The sequence below is a fragment of the Telmatherina bonti genome (genome assembly GCF_933228915.1).
Source record: "Telmatherina bonti genome assembly, chromosome: 7".
NCBI lineage: Eukaryota > Metazoa > Chordata > Actinopteri > Atheriniformes > Telmatherinidae > Telmatherina > Telmatherina bonti.
In genome coordinates this window covers 31,796,881-31,813,810 of record NC_136625.1, presented here as the reverse complement: position 1 = coordinate 31,813,810, position 16,930 = coordinate 31,796,881, and the positions used below count along the sequence as shown (strand labels likewise).

Here is a 16,930-nt window from a genome sequence, read left to right as displayed (position 1 = left end):
AGGGTGGCAGTCTAAAAGCCATTCTTAAAGCAAGGAAACATGAAAAAAAATCAGGGACAACAGGTTTGATGAGGTGATAAATCCTCCCTAGAACCCAGACCTCAACATTAATAAAGCTGTGTGGTATCATCTCGCTATTGAACAGAACAAAAGGCAGGCATCTCCAAAGAACTTTAGAAGGTCCTTCAAGATGCCAGGAGGAATATCCCTGACATAAAGAACTTACAAGAAGTCTTGTTTAAGACTGTGGTGAAGAAGAAAGAATGTGGTTTTAAATAGATTAAAATGATACAAACTGCTTTAAGTTCCGGTTTACGTTTGCGCTCTTTAATTGCTGCTTTAATGAAACGAGGGCTGTCTCGTGCCTTTTCCACAGCACTGTACATGTGTCTGAATTAGTGCACAAGCCACACAGCACCATCAGACTGGAGTTGCCTTCAGCTGATTAGCTGCGAGAATCACCCCCCCCCCCCCCCCCCCCCAACCCGCACCCGCTTCAAGTAAGTAATTTCACAATTTCACTCAGTAAGAAATGTCACTCATACAATCACTGACATGTTTTCATGTGACTCGCAGCATTAGCTGAGCGCCTTGTCTCAGTCACTGCCCCCCCCACCTCTCCCTCTGGCAGAGCGGGGAGGAAGATGATGGAAGAGGCGAATAGTGTGATTAGATTGGTGAGTGCGCAGCTTTCTGAGGCGTTCATGTTCGGGTGCCAGGATTTGACTTTGCTTTGATATCAGGCTGCAGTTTGTCAGTTAGAGTCCTGCCAGTGGTGGTGATGGTGGTGGTGGGGGTGGGAGGGGGATTTAGGAAATCATACAGACAGACTTTTCAAATGAGCACCAACAACACTGTATTTTCAAACTTTAACTTTAAATTTCCAGCTGTTACATTGACGCCTGGAACAAAATGAGTCGCGTTGCGTTTATAATTGCTGTACTGTAATGTCTTTAAAAAGAAGCGGCTTTCTGTCAGAAACCAGAAGCTGGCGGGGAGGGGGGTTTTATAATAAATAATTGTGTTTAATAAATAATTAGATTTATGCAGCGGGGGAAAAAAAAACAGAGTTATAAGGCAAAGTTGCTAAAGTTCAGAGCTGTGGCATCAGGAATTTAAAAGTTTTTCCTTTAAGCAGTGGCCCGGACTGAATGTATATCTCCCATTTTATTCCTGTGAACATAACTTTAGTCACATCCAACTACTTTGGCTTTTCGTTTGTATTACTGCATACAGCAGGCTTGGAAATGTGGAAGAGGTTTTGTGGAAAGATGGAGTGAGATAAGGAGTCAGAATTTACTGTAAAGCACTTCAGGAAACTATTTCTAATCTTTCCTTTCTGGCTGAGGTGGTATAGTGTTGCAAAGCTGCTTCCGCTCATGTCTCCCAGGAGTTTCACAGGAACTGCTTGTGCATTCTTGCAAAAAACTCTCCAGGTGTGGAAGATACTAATTGACTCAAATGATTTGGCTCTGGTCTCCGTTGCATGAAGGTCTCTGAAGGTGTGTGCTCTTACCGAAGGAGGCAGCAATGCAGTTATATGTGGCACCTTGCTTAGTGAAGCGCACCTACGTGACAGCCTTGTCTCTTAAGGTTAAGCACTGATGTGTGTGCAGCTGGTGAGTCAGCCATGACTGAAGCTTTCCTGCTTTCTCTCTGAAGCCAGGTAGAGCTGGCAACCTCACCTGCTCGTAAAGCATCGGGCAAGCTCCTACAACAATTGCCCATTACGAGTACTCAAAAAAAAAAAAAAGAAAAGGGCAGGAGAAGAGGAACACTTAACTGTAGCACTTCAGTGCTAATTTAGCATTAAAAATGGACTCATAGGAGGAGAAATCATCTGCGTGCAGGTAATCCCTGTACACCTCTGTGGCTCCCCCTCTGAGAAATTCACTCTTCCACATCTTCTCTCTCTCTGCTGCACTACTCCCACTCCTTCCCATTGTGCTCATTTACCTCCGAAACACCCTCTCTTTACTCTCTCTCACCCTTTGCCTCCATCTTCTTCTGTTTTTTGCCTCAATGCCAGGCTCGCACTGACTACTTTCACTTTTTTGACATCACTACAAATCTCCCAGTTCCAGCAGGCAGTGTGTGCTGCTGCTAGAGGCAGGTATGGCGGCAAGAAGGCAGCTGGGGGATGCACAGGGGGTGCGCTGACTGTCTCCAGGCTCCCAGGGCTTCAGCAGCTGGGCTGGCAGCTGCTTGCTCCATCCGTGTGATTGAGCCGGCTTAAAGACTGCAAATTAACTCATTTGGAGGATTAATTAAGAACACTTAGGGCGTGCTAATTTGGTTGCATGGCTGCATCTGGCGGGATTGTTGTTTAATTCTGGGACAGGCGTAGGAATTAAAAGAGAGTTTGTTTTCTGTTATCAGCGCGTGTTGTCAGATGCTTTTGCAGAGCTTGACAATGATGCTTGCTCAGGGTAGCTGTTCTCTCTGTTGGAAGAAGAATAGCTATCTGATTTCACAAGTGTAAGCAACTGTGATGCCTTCATTTAGTGTGTGTGTGTGTGTGTGTGTGTGTGTGTGTTTTTTTTTAAGGCAACTGCTGTTGTTAACTGTTTGCTAGTCATTCATAGTATTTTGTGAAAAATGTTTCTCCAAATGGAAAGCAGAGTAAGAATAACACCGTATGGCAACAAAGCAGGGACAATAAGGAAATTCTTTCCTGAGCTAGTGGGAAAAGTTTCCCCCTGGTGTGCTCAAATCAGGAGATTTTAACAGAAGTTCCTGAGCTAGTTTAGTTTTGACATGAATTTTGAGTTAGTTTGAGCTGAAGTTGCATGAATAAACTGTCGTTTAGTTTCAGTTCATGTGAGTTTGAGTCTAACTTGGTATAAGATTAGCTTTAGCATGCTAACCTTTGATTTCAAGATGGCTGGTGGGAAAATGTTGCTTCAGAGTCTGTTGCTTTCAGCACAGTTTAACAGACATGTTAATGTGAAACCAGATGTGAAATGTGTCCAAACATTAACTCTTCTAAAGACAGTGTTTTACATAAAACTTTGGTAGCACTGTAGCAGGTGCTGAAGAAGGCTAATGACATTTTTAAACATCAGTATATAACGTTGTTTGTGAGCAGGGGTGTGTTAGTTATTGAAGACCATAACTAGTTACAGACAGTAGTTGCTTTCAAAAAGTATCGGTTACATGGTTATTGGTTACTTATACCAAAACTGAATGTGTTACAATTACAAGTAGCATTTTTGAACAAACGTAAAGTAATTTTTCAACGCTAATTTATTATTTATGCATGTGAGAAAATAAATAAATAAATACATTTTAAAAGATGATTTAACAGCTGATCAAAAATGAAATCTATCAGCAATGTTAAAATTTTTTCGAATATTTATCCTACATCATATTATATATATATATATTTTATTTACATATTTTCTCAGTTATTAGCAGGCATTGTCATGGTCTCTCTGTCAAGTGAAGTTCTGCCTGTGCTTGTGGGTATGGTCATAAGGGCTCAGATAGCAACAGTAACCAAGGAAACGAGGCTGTGGATGCTAAGTCATGATAAAACTGACTTTTGTGTTCGCATTTCCCGCTCCACATCCATGCGTTATTGCTTTATTGGCCACGGTTACATGATGTTTTTAAATTTTGAATTAATAATTCAGAATTAAATCATTCAGAGTTTAAGTATTTTCTTTATCATGTTTACATATGTGATGTATTTATGTCTACTGGTAGAGTGGTCTGTGGTTTTATGCCTCTTTTACATTATATGCATTTCTTCTAAGGGTCTGGTTCGATGAATAGTCTGAGCTCAAGTGCAGTCCTTGCTTCACATGGTCATCCTGGACTATGTGTAGCCTGCACGGAATATGTGCATGATCACGGCACAACAAAGGAATGCGCATGTGCAGAGCAGCAGAATTAACATAGAAATAATCGAGGATAAACCAGCTGCGTACATCAGATTTAAGTTTAATTTGGAATAGTATTGTTTTTCAGAATTTGGTGTTTACAAGTTTATTTTCAGTCTTTTTAAAGTAATTTTTGTTTCTGACAAAAAGGAAAATTCAAACATATAAATGTTGCCATTGTGGACAGTGAAAAATACAAAGGGAAGCATTTACACTTAAGAAAACAAGCCCCAAAAACTGCAACGGAAAACATTTTCAAGCAACGTTATAAAAAAATAAGAGCAGTCACTTTTAACAAGCAGGCTTGACAGTGCTGCAATGCACCATGGCTGTGAACAGGAAGAAGCCCACAGCTGCTTACCTAAATGTATTAATTCAGCAAGGAACATGCATTTGCACAATAGGTAATTAATTTATCTCATGTAAAGAGTGTTGCATTAGAACTTTAGTTACTGACAAGCGTAATGGCATTGCAGTAGGATGTTACTACCCAGCACTTTGTGGTTGGCAAGCTGAACATGCAGTTAAATGAAAAGAAACACAGTTTGAGTTCAATTGGATGGTTGATTTATGTCAAACTCTGTCCCAGCTTATATTTAATTTCCACTTCAGCATTTTATTCTCAACTTGCTTTTTAATAAACTTTGTCTAAGATCCACATCCTCTTACAGCTCATTCATACAGGCTGAAGGTGCACGCTTTGCTTTTATCATAAATCAGGCTCCTGGCCTTGGATAGACGCTGCTGTTACAAGGAAAAATGTGTGAATGGTTCATAGCAAAGGTAGAAATTCAGTGTGCGGCAGGGGGTATAGAAACAAGGACCCTATGTAATGACTAGAGTTTATGTAAGAGCTGTTTCTGAAATGGAAATTTGTTGATTTGTTTCTACCTTGCCTGAACACTACGTCAACACAGCTGTCAGACTGTTGCCTTCACTCACCTGCAGACCAATTTTTATGTCTGTTTGGAACATGCTGGAGGTGACTTATCCTGCACACGAGGACTCCACACACACCTGCTGCTGCGGTATCAACACAGATTTACTTTCTGCCCTAATCCCCCTTCTAAGAAACGACCAGCTGGAAACTGACTACATATTCTCTTAACCAGTTAATGGATTATTGTGTTTGCAATGCCTATTTTCAACTGGATGCTCAAAATAACTTTAAAAGAATACACTCCACCCTCAAAACTAGTCTTGTAAGCCTTCAGTGAAAGAGATAAAGTAGGGACTGAGTAGTTTCAAGGCTAGCAGCGCCATTCTTCAATATTAAGCTGATGAGAATATTTAATTACGTTGATATAAAAAGCAGCTGATCCCATCAGTCTGTCATAAGGCTTTAGCTATGACAAACACAGGACATCATAGACAGTAACAAGCCCAAATATCCACACATTACATTTACCATAGCATGACTACCCAACATGTCCATGTGGGGCCCATTAAGTTTATGTTTGGGCTGTTAGATTAGATTAACCCACAAAGGTTTGTTCACTGTTTCCACTGTGTCCTCAAATCTGTTTTCCTCAAATCTGTTGGTTCTGGCTGGGTTTCAGGTAGGGCCCAACTGCGCTGGATATATGTAGGCCCCATATCCCAGTCAATATATCCATGTGTGGCCCTTAAAGGTTCCGTATTATACATTTTTTAAACAATTTCTTATAGGTGTCAGAGGTCCAACAACATTGTTTTCAAAGTGTTTTACCCCCAACTTCAGCCTTGCTCTTTAATTTTCTGACTTTCCAAAAGTCTCTCTAGTGAGCTTTCCGTGTCTGAACTTCTATTTGTTCATGAACAGTGTATGTCCACGCCCAGGGAGAGGATGCAGCCTTCGCTGGCACCCGCTCTGTGGTTTTAGAGCGTGTGCTCAGCTAGCCAGGGCGTGACTTAATGGCTATATCCACTACCAGGAGGATGTGGTTATTTCTATTCTTAAGGTCACAAAGGGAAAGTTTCTGGACTCATATTTGCTAAAAAGTGAAGCAAACAAGAGAGGTGACAGAATTTTTCTCATTTTGCCCCAAATGAGCCCCAAGTTGCGTCCTAGCTGAATCCCAGTCAGAACTAACTACAAACCCATATGGGCAAACACAGGAGCTTCCATGGAAACTGCTGACAAATGGAACCTTTATCAGCTGCCCAACTTTAACCCTTTATACATGAAGACGGCTGGTGAAAAATAATTAAAATAATAAAAATAAAATAATAATAATAATAATAATAATAATAATAATAAAAAAAAAACCCACACAAATATCAATACCTTCTCTGGGCATAGCAACACTCCACAACACCCAACTTTATGAACAGGACAGCATTGTTACTGAGGAAGAGGACAGACATGAGGAAGAAAAACACATATGACACCGTTTGATACATTGAGATTATTCAGAATATGCCGTAAACAAGGGAGCACAACAACTAAAAACAAAGAAAGCAACATAACAAAACCCAAATAAAAAACAAAAACAGCATCAAGGAAATGCTTAGACCATATCATACATCAGAGGATCCCGTGAACACACAGGAGAATAAGAAAACCCAACATGAATGTAACAGCAAAAATACACTTAAAACTTTTGATACACCCAGAAGATAAGATTGTCATGGACCACAAATGCAAGGTAATACATGAAATCTCAAGCAAAGCCTTGTGAGAAAGTGTACATAAGGGAAACAGGGAGAAGCTTCAACACAAGTAGATACAAACACACACAAACAGAAAACAGAACCAAAAAAAGCAAAACAGAAACAACAGGGCTACTCACAAGCTCAGATTATAAAAAGCACAACAGGTAAAACGAAAATCAGCCATATCAGACCACAGCAAAAGAAAATGGGACAAAGCAAAACTCACAATGCTTCAGGGAGATCATAGAAATCAGGACAAAAGCTAAGGACACCGTCAACTGTAATCGTGAGGGTGGAATTCATGCTATTCTACACATGTGATTCTCAGCTCCAAGGACCACTGGGTGGCTGGGGGCATAACCAGCCAGGCAATAAATTGGTCAGATTACCAGGCTGGTTACACCTTCAGGATACCACCATCTAACAAAGACACGCCACAAGGCTGCCAGATGACTTGTTATGAAGAAGACTGGGGTGTTAGTTGAATCATGTCAGCTCCTTATAAAACACGTGTCTCATCAAACAGAAACACACACACCTGTCATTGTTTTCCTTTTTTGTCTACAAATAAGAATTATCTGGTGCGCAAACCTAAAAAATGCACTTCTGAACTGTGACATAAAGACGTGACAGAAATACTAACTTGGAAGGTAATCTGGCATGTTAATGTACTTTGAATTCTAACTTTGCCCTGATTTAGCTGCAAATCATGAAGAAAATCTGAAAGCATCCTATGACTGTGGAGTTAAAATATTGTTGGATGGTAATTAAAGTGGGCGTGAAGTAAAAGAACTGAACATAACTACAGGTTCATTTCAAGTTTAAAGACTAAGAGGTGTCAGAATCAGTCATAAAGTAATAACTGAATGTGGATTATCCTTTCGCAGCTGTGGCGGTGCCAAAAAAAAAGATATTGGTGGCCAAGCTGAGTTCATCACTTTCAAATGGGGTGATAAAGAAAATAATGCCTTATTCTTGTTTTTTAAGCACATAGTTTCAGGGCAGTGATCTCATATTGAGGTCCTCTAGGAAGGAAATAACTTAAGTTTGTTGGACAGTGGTGCTTGAGGATCGGCGTTTGAGATGCCAGATTTGGGTGAAACGTTTTTGTTGTTTCTTGTTGAATGACTGCTGTAATTAAATGAGATCAGGAGCAGTTTGTTATATTTTATGAATTCTAAAAGATGGGATTTTTTTTTTTTATCATTTACAAAACTACATAAAATAACTAAAGATGAGCACACGACTGATCTAATATGTTGTTAATCTGATTATATTATGACATTTATGTTCAGGTAATACCGTTTTAGCATTATATACCTAAACAATTTTGTAGGGGTTTTCTTAAAGATTTACGAGATCTAAATAAATTGTTCCATAGTTAGTCAGTGCCCTGTACTGAGAGGTTGGTTGATTTGTTATCCACTACAGAACCCTTTAGTACTTTAGCTTTGGAGGAGGGGCAAGGTTTCGCTAGTTAGGATGGTTAAAGAAGCAATTCTCCAAGCAACAGCTGATTCGGGATCCATCTTGCATCCAACCATCTTACCATCCATTACTTTAAGCTCTTGCCAGAGAGTAAAAGTCAGTTTTATGTTGACTCTTATCTTTTTCAGTGTCTTTTATTCTTTTCTTCTCCTCCAATGATTTCGTCTTGCATTAGCTTACTAAATTACCACTGTGTGCTTTCAAAATGGCCCCTATGTTGATATCTGGTTGCTGGTGTGTGATGTAGTGTATAAAACAAAACTCAGGTGCAATGTCATTTGGAAGCAAACGTTAAAGTGCAGTTTCTTTGGACACTGTTGGGTGACAGCTCCAGGAATGTACATAATAAATAAGGTTGTAAAGTTACATAAAGCAACTTTAAACCATCAGTGTTTTTCACTGCAAAAATTAGCATTAAAAGAAATAGTTTCTCAAAATGGACTCTCCACCATTTTTGCTCCTAAGTTAATTGGAATCTAATAATATGCTAATATAATATCACAACCTCCATATCTCCATGGGGCTAAATGATCCAGTGTTATAATCAAGTAAAAATATCATGGTAATGTATTCACTTTCTATCGTATTATTAATCACAGATATTTGTCAGGGAACTGGAGCTGTTGATATTGCAGTTTGGTTACTTGCTAACCAAATGTCAAACTAGGTCCTACTTTCTTAGTTGCTAAGTGGCACCTAGCAAACACCAGTAGGCCTTGCTATGGATGCTAAGTACCAGTTAGCATTTGCATGCTCATAGAAGCTAGCAGGCTAAAGCTGTTTTTGCTGGTTAGTGCTACATTTCTACTATCATATATATCTCAAACTTTTATTTAAAGCCTTATATATTTTCTCTTTTTTTAAATATATTTGTGAGTCAGATTTAAGCACCTCTGCTCTCTATAGAAAACAGGGTGGTCCAGAAAGTCCCGAATATTATCCCAGCCTGATTATGTACGAAGCGGTGGATTTGTAATTATGCCCTCAGGTCGGCAGTACTGTGTGCCAGTGTGGAAATCACACAATAAGGCTGCTAAATGCCCAATTACAGAGATAAACTGTAATTTCTTTTTTTTTTTTTTTTTTTTGCTGTGAACTATGATGAACTACAAACTTCCTGTCATCTGTGAATTATTTTCCATCCCACTCTTCTGTGCTGTCACTGGTGGCGTTAGTGCTGATGTGATGACACTTAATAGTAACTTGCATTGTTTTTATCTCTTTTGCTATATTGTATTTCTGCTGCTACGACAGGCTCACTGCAGAAATAAATTAGCTCATCCATCCATCCATCTTCTGCTGCTTATCTGGGGTCAGATCGAGGGGGCAGCAGCCTTAGCAGGGCAGCCCAGACTTCCCTCTCCTCAGCCACATTTGCCAACTCTGCGGGGGAGGGGTGGGGGAACCCCGAGGCGTTCCCAGGCCAGCCGAAAGATATAATCCCTCCAGTGTGTCCTGGGTCTTCCCCAGACACCCAGCCCTCCTCCCGGAGGGATGTGCCCAGAACACCTCACCAGGGAGGCGTCCAGGAGGCATCCTAACCAGATGCCTGGGCCACCTCAACTGGTTCCTCTCAATGCAGAAGAGCAGTGGCTCTACTCTGAGCCCCTCCCGGATGACCAAGCTCCTCACCCTATCTCCAGGGGAGAGCCCGGCCACCCTGCGGAGGAAACCCATTTCAGCCGCCTGTATACGAGATCTCGTTCTTTCGGTCACGACCCGCAACTTATGAGCATAGGTGAGGGTAGGAACGTAGATCAACTGGTAAATCGAGAGCGTGACCCTACCAGGGGCATAAAGCCCCAACAACAAAGCTGCTAGGATCTTCGGGACACACAAACCCCTCCACCACGATAAGGTGACAGCTCAGGGAGAGGTAAATTAGCTCAGCACTAATAAAGTTTTCTGATTCTGAAAATTGTTGAAAGTAACAAAAATTCATTTCATTATCGAATATTTCAACTGGCTTGGACGTCTGTTGTTCAGGACGTTATGTTAAGTGTTTATAGTCACTGCTACAGTAATTCTGTGTTGCAGCATGAACCTGCAAGCTGCTTTTCCTTATTACATACTCTGGCTTATCATTTCATCAGTTCCTCACATGACGTACCCATTCGCTGTAAATCTCCACCCAGCAAACAGTTAAGATAGGTTTCTGTATTTGTGGTGGAAATTATTGGCTCTTTGGCCTCACCTTTCTGAGACTGTGTGTTGTTCTGCCGATTCAAAGCAGAAATCCCCAGTCACAAAGTTTATGGGTGATTTTGCATATTATATATTGTGTAATACATGGGAAACATATTACAGACCTGTTAGCAAGTACAGCTGTGAAAACATGAGGCAGATTTATGAACCAGGGTTACTCAGCTGTGTATACATGGTCAGTATGTAGAAGAAGATACTCATTAGTTTAAGGATGAAGATGAAGTTTACTTTATCTTTTAGCAGTGTTTGTTTGTTGGTCAAACGATCACAGCAGATCAGAAAGAGCTCATAGGCTGAGATGCCCGGAAAATGACAAACTATAAACTGTAGGGATGGGATGTAAAGTTAATGACATGCAATACTGGCTCATAAATGCAAACAATGAGTACAGAATAGTAGGGAGATGCTTCACATGTCATGATTTAGCTAAATATTATCCTCATGAACCGCAACATGTTTAGTCTTCTCTTGTGTTCCATATACTGGCATAGCACAAAGGAAGTATAAAAAAATTTATGTCCGTAGTGGAGAATGTTGTTGAAGTGGCATTGGAGGTTATATATTCTATGGAAGATTTTCCATTATGTCTACCACACGCAAGGAAAATTTCACAGCCATTGAAAAAACAGATATTAGATTTATGTGTCCAATTAGGTCAAACAAATACTGAGGTAGAAAAGCAGCATTTTATGCTTGGTACACAACCAAGAGTTACAGCTATTAAATAAATTACACAATGTTGGAAAAAACCAATATATATACATACATATATATCCTTTGATCAAAAATAAAGACCTAATTTAAAGACAAAATTACCAACAGTGGTTCAGGAAATATTCTACTGGAAAAAACAACAAAAATACAAAATAAACCTGATAAGTTGAATGTTAACACTGCTGCACTTTTCCCCTTCACTACACCTTGCCATCACTGCTGACAGCACCATACTGCTGCCTGAAACCTCTCTGACTTGCCTACAGAAAAGGAGCTGTCATACAAAGCATGCAATGAGTCCACAACCACAGTATGGTGGTGGTGGTGGAATTGGTGGTGGTGGTGGCGGGGGTGCGGGGCTTCTTATATTATATTCTTATAAAAATCTATCTGATCTGATCTCTCCTCATCCAGGCTCTGTCTTGCTCTTTGCTGAAACTTTAATAATCTCCAACCTCAAGCCCTGCAACGCCAACAGAAGTCACGCTGCTCAGCTACTGGACTGAGCTAAGACTCCTCCATGCTATCCCACATTGTGTGTAACGTTCTACTGTGTCCACTTTGAATGAGGCTTATAATTCAAACTACTGCACAACCACTGGTGATTACTTCTCTTGTGTATATCGCTGTCTCTCCAGTGCTGACTGACCTCTCATCAATGAGCAAAGCGAACCAACTTGTCATTTTCTAAATCTCTTCATGAAGCCTCTATCTGTGTTATTAATCGCAGAAGGGAATGATAATGTTTTTTGTTGTTTTTTTTTTGTTTTTTTTTAAGTGTTATCTAAATCAAATAGTCCCCTTTGTACATGGTTATTACTGATGGCAAGAATGACCTTATGTACCTTTTTTGTTGCATCAGACCTAAAGAGACCTCCTATGGGTTGTTCAATCAAAAATCTGCCTCTGATTGAACCATTACCATCATAAATGCTGTTTTATTTCTGCCATCAACAATGAACTGCTTTGTATCGTCACATAAAATAGTTTTACGATCTGATAACACAGATCCTTGAACTAATGTGTGGTATTCACATCCATTGGCAACTCCTGACACAAAAACGTGTCTGTTCCCATCTTTCAACTGGCTTTAAATCTAATCAGCCTGCACAATTCACTATTAATTGGAATATGCAGGGGTTGTGTAGAGGTTATACAGTCCCCTGTGCAGAGGCAGCTTTCTTTTTCAGTTGGTTTACTTTCCTAAATTCCTTATGCACTTGTACAAGATATCCACCATTTGGTGCAGACAGTGAAAGATATCAGCTTCATCAAGACAGAGTCTGTTCTATCCCTTCTTGTAGACAGTTATCGTTGTTCCATATTCAGACTAATCTGTCATCCAGCTGAAATCCAGTACATTTGAAGTTCTCAACCACTTCCACCCCATCTTCTCGGATGGAAACACTTGTTACACTCTTAAAATCACCAATAATATCTTTAGTTTTGTTCGCATTCAAGACAATTTAATCTTTTCCACACAGAGCGACTGACCACTTCTCTCCACTCAGCTTCTTGTCCAACACTGATAAACCCCACAACTGAGTATTTCAGCAAATGACAGGATTCAGAGTTGTATTGATGATTTGAGCTCCACAATGAGAGGTAAACATGAAAGCAGAGTCTTCTGTGCTGCTGACCGCCTTCTCTTTCAGTCTCACATACTGTGGTCTGTTTGGCGGGTAGTCGTAAATCCCTTGGCCTGATGGGGGAGCAGAGGATTTCTCAGTTTGTCCTCATGTGGACAGCGAGGGGTCTGCGTTCAGATCTATGGCGGAGCAGCCGGGTGACTTTTTGAAGGGGCAACAGAAAAGCTGGGAGTCAAGGGAGGGTGTGAGGACTGTGTGACCAGAGGAATGGGGGCACAATGCTTCATGTTGTTCTGAACTGGGTTTATTAAAACATGTTTAGCTAATGTGTTCATGTTTCTGTTAGTCTGATCACCCTTTACCTCAAAGTCTGTGATCTTTTTCATCCCCAACATTGTTTGACTGAAACTTGCCTTCTTAGTTTTTTTTTCTGTATCGTGCACTCTGAAATCCTCACTTTCAGCTTTTTTTGAACAATTTCCAATAACTCTTGCCAGGGGACATTTTTTTCATGTTTAGCAGTTTTTTCCAGATCATTGGCGATCCAGGGCTTCTTATTGGGAAAGCACCTAATTGTGTTTTGTTTTTCTTTGTGGGGATAATAGTCTACACACAGATGTTAATTTAATCTATCACACATTTAGTCACAGCATTGATTTCATCTTTTTTTTGGCTTACAGAGTGCATTCCCTTTTGTGGCTTCGAAGCACACAGTATTTTCAGAAATTCACCATATTTTGAGAATCTTTTACATCATTGGTTGCTTCTGAATAATGGGTATGTTGTTCGAGGTGAGAAGTCCCAGTCTTTAGTCTGGTTTTCTTAATGAAGGGAAGGCACAGAAGTTGTATGCATTTCTTAGAATAAATTCAGCATCTTATTTTCTCTGGTGGAGCAGCTGATAAACTTTTGGAAGGCTGGAAGAGGAGAAGAAAGGGAGACATTGTTGAAATATCCTGAGACCACTATGAATGCATTGGGAAACTGTGTTTTTAGCTTTGCAATGGCTGAACTGATGATGCCACAAGCCACATTGGTTTTGCAATCAGGTGCAACATATAGCTTTACAAGAATAACACAGACAAACTTATCGGGTAAATAAAGTCGATGTAACCTCACAGGTAACAGTTCATTGTCCCTGCTGCTGGTCTTCTCAATGACAGTGACATGTCAAGGAAAATACCATCTGTTGTGAATAGAGAATCCAGCTGCTTTTACTTTTTATGCTCACTTTTATTCTGATCTGCTCACACTGCTTTAAAGTCCAACAGTTAAACATCAGTCTGGAATATTTCCCTGCAGCCATGTCTTGGTAAAACATGCAATATTGTATTCTCTGTATTCCTTCTGTGTCCTCATTACCGCTTCAAGCTTTTCCATTTTGTTAGCTAATAGCATCACATTTCTATGATGATGGAGGAAAAAAAATGACCAAAACTTTGTCTCTTTGTCTCTCTGACATGCTCATGCCCTACATTCTCTTTTGAATTTGGTTGGTTGTTTGTTTATTAGATGGCTTTCAAACGCTCAATACACTGCAAACAGTCGGCCCACTGGTGTGTTACTAACAACACACGCCACAGCTTTAATTACATGAAAAAACTTTGAAAAACTCAGAGTTGCAATGAAAAAACAAAAAAGAAAAAAATCTCTCGGGAACCTACATAGATTGAAATCGTACTGGATCATTGCAACACTTTGATTCTTTCCTTTGATTCAGTCATTCTGTTGTAATTGTTTGTGTACTCGGAATAATCGTCCTGTTGAATCACCCAGTTTCAGCCAAGCCTTAGCAGTTGGACACAAGCTCACATATTTGACTATCAAATACTTTGGTACACAGTGAAGTTCATAGTCAACATAACCAACACAAGTTACCACAGAAAAAAAACTACCCGAGAAACATGAAAACTTTACAATTTATTGAGTTTGATATTTTGAAATCACATATTTTGGCCACTAGGTGTCCCTGTGATGACATGTTCTTCTTCTTTTGTTCTTCTTTTGTCAGGAACAATCGTTCCAAACGATTCATCCTCCCAAACGTTCCGATTCTGCAATCACTGACTGAAACCAAGGGGTAAACGGAGAATCAGTGGTCAGAGCAGAGATTAGTGTCCAGGGTGACAAAGATCTGTTGTGGAAAAGGCAATGTGAAGCTAATCCAGAAACATGGCTTGGTCCATAATCCAGAAGAATGGAATTTAAGAACAAGCGTTGGGCTTCAGCTCGGCTCACAGCTGCTGATAATCTTGGAGGGAAAGTAAAACAGTAGAAAGGTTAACCTTTAGCTTTCACACAAACAAAATGACCAGAGAAGATGTTTCTGTAGGTTTTCAAATTGTTTTGGACAAGAATGAACAGAATAAATGTTTTTTTTTAGCAAATGGTTGTGATGTTAAAAAGAAGTTAATAATAATGTAACAACAGTGAAATGGTTAAAATGTAAAACAGTAGTGTTATAACAAACACAAACCAGTTGGTAGAGATGCTCCGACAGGTTTATTTCCACAATTTTTAAAGAAATTTGTCGACGTTGCAGCAAATTTACCTCTACCAAATGGTAGACCAGAACCTTAAAGGGTTCATGACTGCTTGGTTGCTCCCAAATAAATCCATATCATTAGTCTTCCACCACTGTGCCGGAAAGTTTAGGCCTGTAGATTATGAAGTATAGCATAATTAATCTTTTATTGCAGTTTTCTCTGCATTACATAGTTTGATCAGAGTAATTTTTTTCTCTGTGCTCCGACCTTGACTCTGTACATCTTGTTTTTGCACCGTCACCACAAATATCTGTACAGCAATGATACTGTGGAAGATATGATACGTTTGACTGAGCTGTTCTCACATCCTGGCTTTTTAATGAGATCAAATGATGCGAGTCTTTTTATCCATGTGTATAAATGCTGCTCTGTAGAACAATATGGTATTTTTCCTTCATTTGGACGGCTGATATCTCTCTGCATAAAGTGCTCCAGATCTCTGTATTTTGTGAAATTCCTACAACAGTAGTCTAACCTTGGAGTGAAGTTGCGAGGACATTCACATTTTGGAAGTGCTGCAACTGTCTTGACTTTGTTTCTAATATTAACTATGATTTGTGCATGAGATCATTATCAAATGATTGAGTCTTATCAGACATGCTCATATGCATTTTGTACTGTTTTACTGCATTTCCATTACATCTGGAATTGCGCGAAAAACTAAATATTGCAATAAAAAGCTTATGGAAACACCAACATTTCGAAAAGAGTCTCAGATATCGCTAAAAAGCTTTTTAAGCCATCATGTGGTGGTTTTTCAGATGATTTAATTTGGAAATATATCACAGAAGTGTAATGGAAACACGTTTTTCACATTTATGTTTCCCGTTGTGACATGGGCGGTCGGGTCGGGACCAGTTCTTTTGTGATAAAGATTGCGCGTTGGGGAACAAACAACATCCCATTTCAGAGTTTTAGAAAAGAAAATATAGGACAAAAGCTTTGAAAAGCTGTAGCAAATCCTCTGCAGCAAGTAAAAAACCTAAAGCAACACTATGTGGCTACCTACATATGCCGCAATTCCCGTAAAATCTCATTTGGCTGATGATATTTTTCGAGAACTGAGGCTAATGCGCTAAACTCTGTTCAATGGAAACATCTTGCAAATCACAATTGTTTGTTGAAACTTACAAATGTTGCTTATTTGGTAAAAAAAAAAAGAAAAAAAAAAAAAGAAAAAAAGTAATGGAAATGCAGGTACACAAAAAAAACCAAACATTATTTTTCAAAACATCCACACACACTAGACAAGCATGACTTGTCTACCATTAAAATATTGAGTAAGGTGATTTTAACAATGCAGGACTTCACTTCTAATTCTGATCTTTGCTGACTTGATTTTATTTATTTATTTCTTTTGCATTGTTGTTTACATAATTGAAAGACAACCTTCATGAGACTCCAGTGTGAGCAGTCAGCACCCCAGAAGTGACCACAATGCTAAGAAAAAGACATTACATGCACTCAGGGCTCCGCTCACAGAAGTGAATATGATGCTAAATATATCAGCAGGTGTATGCATGAGCTTTGAATATGCCAGAAAGCCATGAAAAAAATGTAATAATGATTATTTTATATTATTATTTTTTACCAATAACTACAATTAATATGTGAGGTGGAAGAGAAATTAAACACTTTCTCTTCAATTTTGCACAAACATTCAGTTACTGACTTGTCTTCATGCCGCTTCCTTTCCCTCTCACAGGTTGTTACAGAGCAGATAATAATATTGTGGGGAGTCAAACACAAATCAGATGTAAACATATTTGAATCTCAGAGAGAGGAGAATTAGCCCAGATACAGTTGTAAACTCTCAAAAAGAGGACCCCACTGTTGACATGAAACACAACAGGAAATACGTCTGAAGCAA

The 16,930-nt window shown here is 39.5% G+C and overlaps 1 protein-coding gene across 1 annotated transcript in view; it reads left to right on the top strand.

The window, feature by feature from the left end:
• Positions 1-16,930, top strand: part of LOC306757998 (vertebrate ancient opsin-like) — a gene marked incomplete at both ends in the record, with an annotated part of 110,612 nt that overhangs the window by 50,736 nt on the left and 42,946 nt on the right. The window lies entirely within an intron of this gene.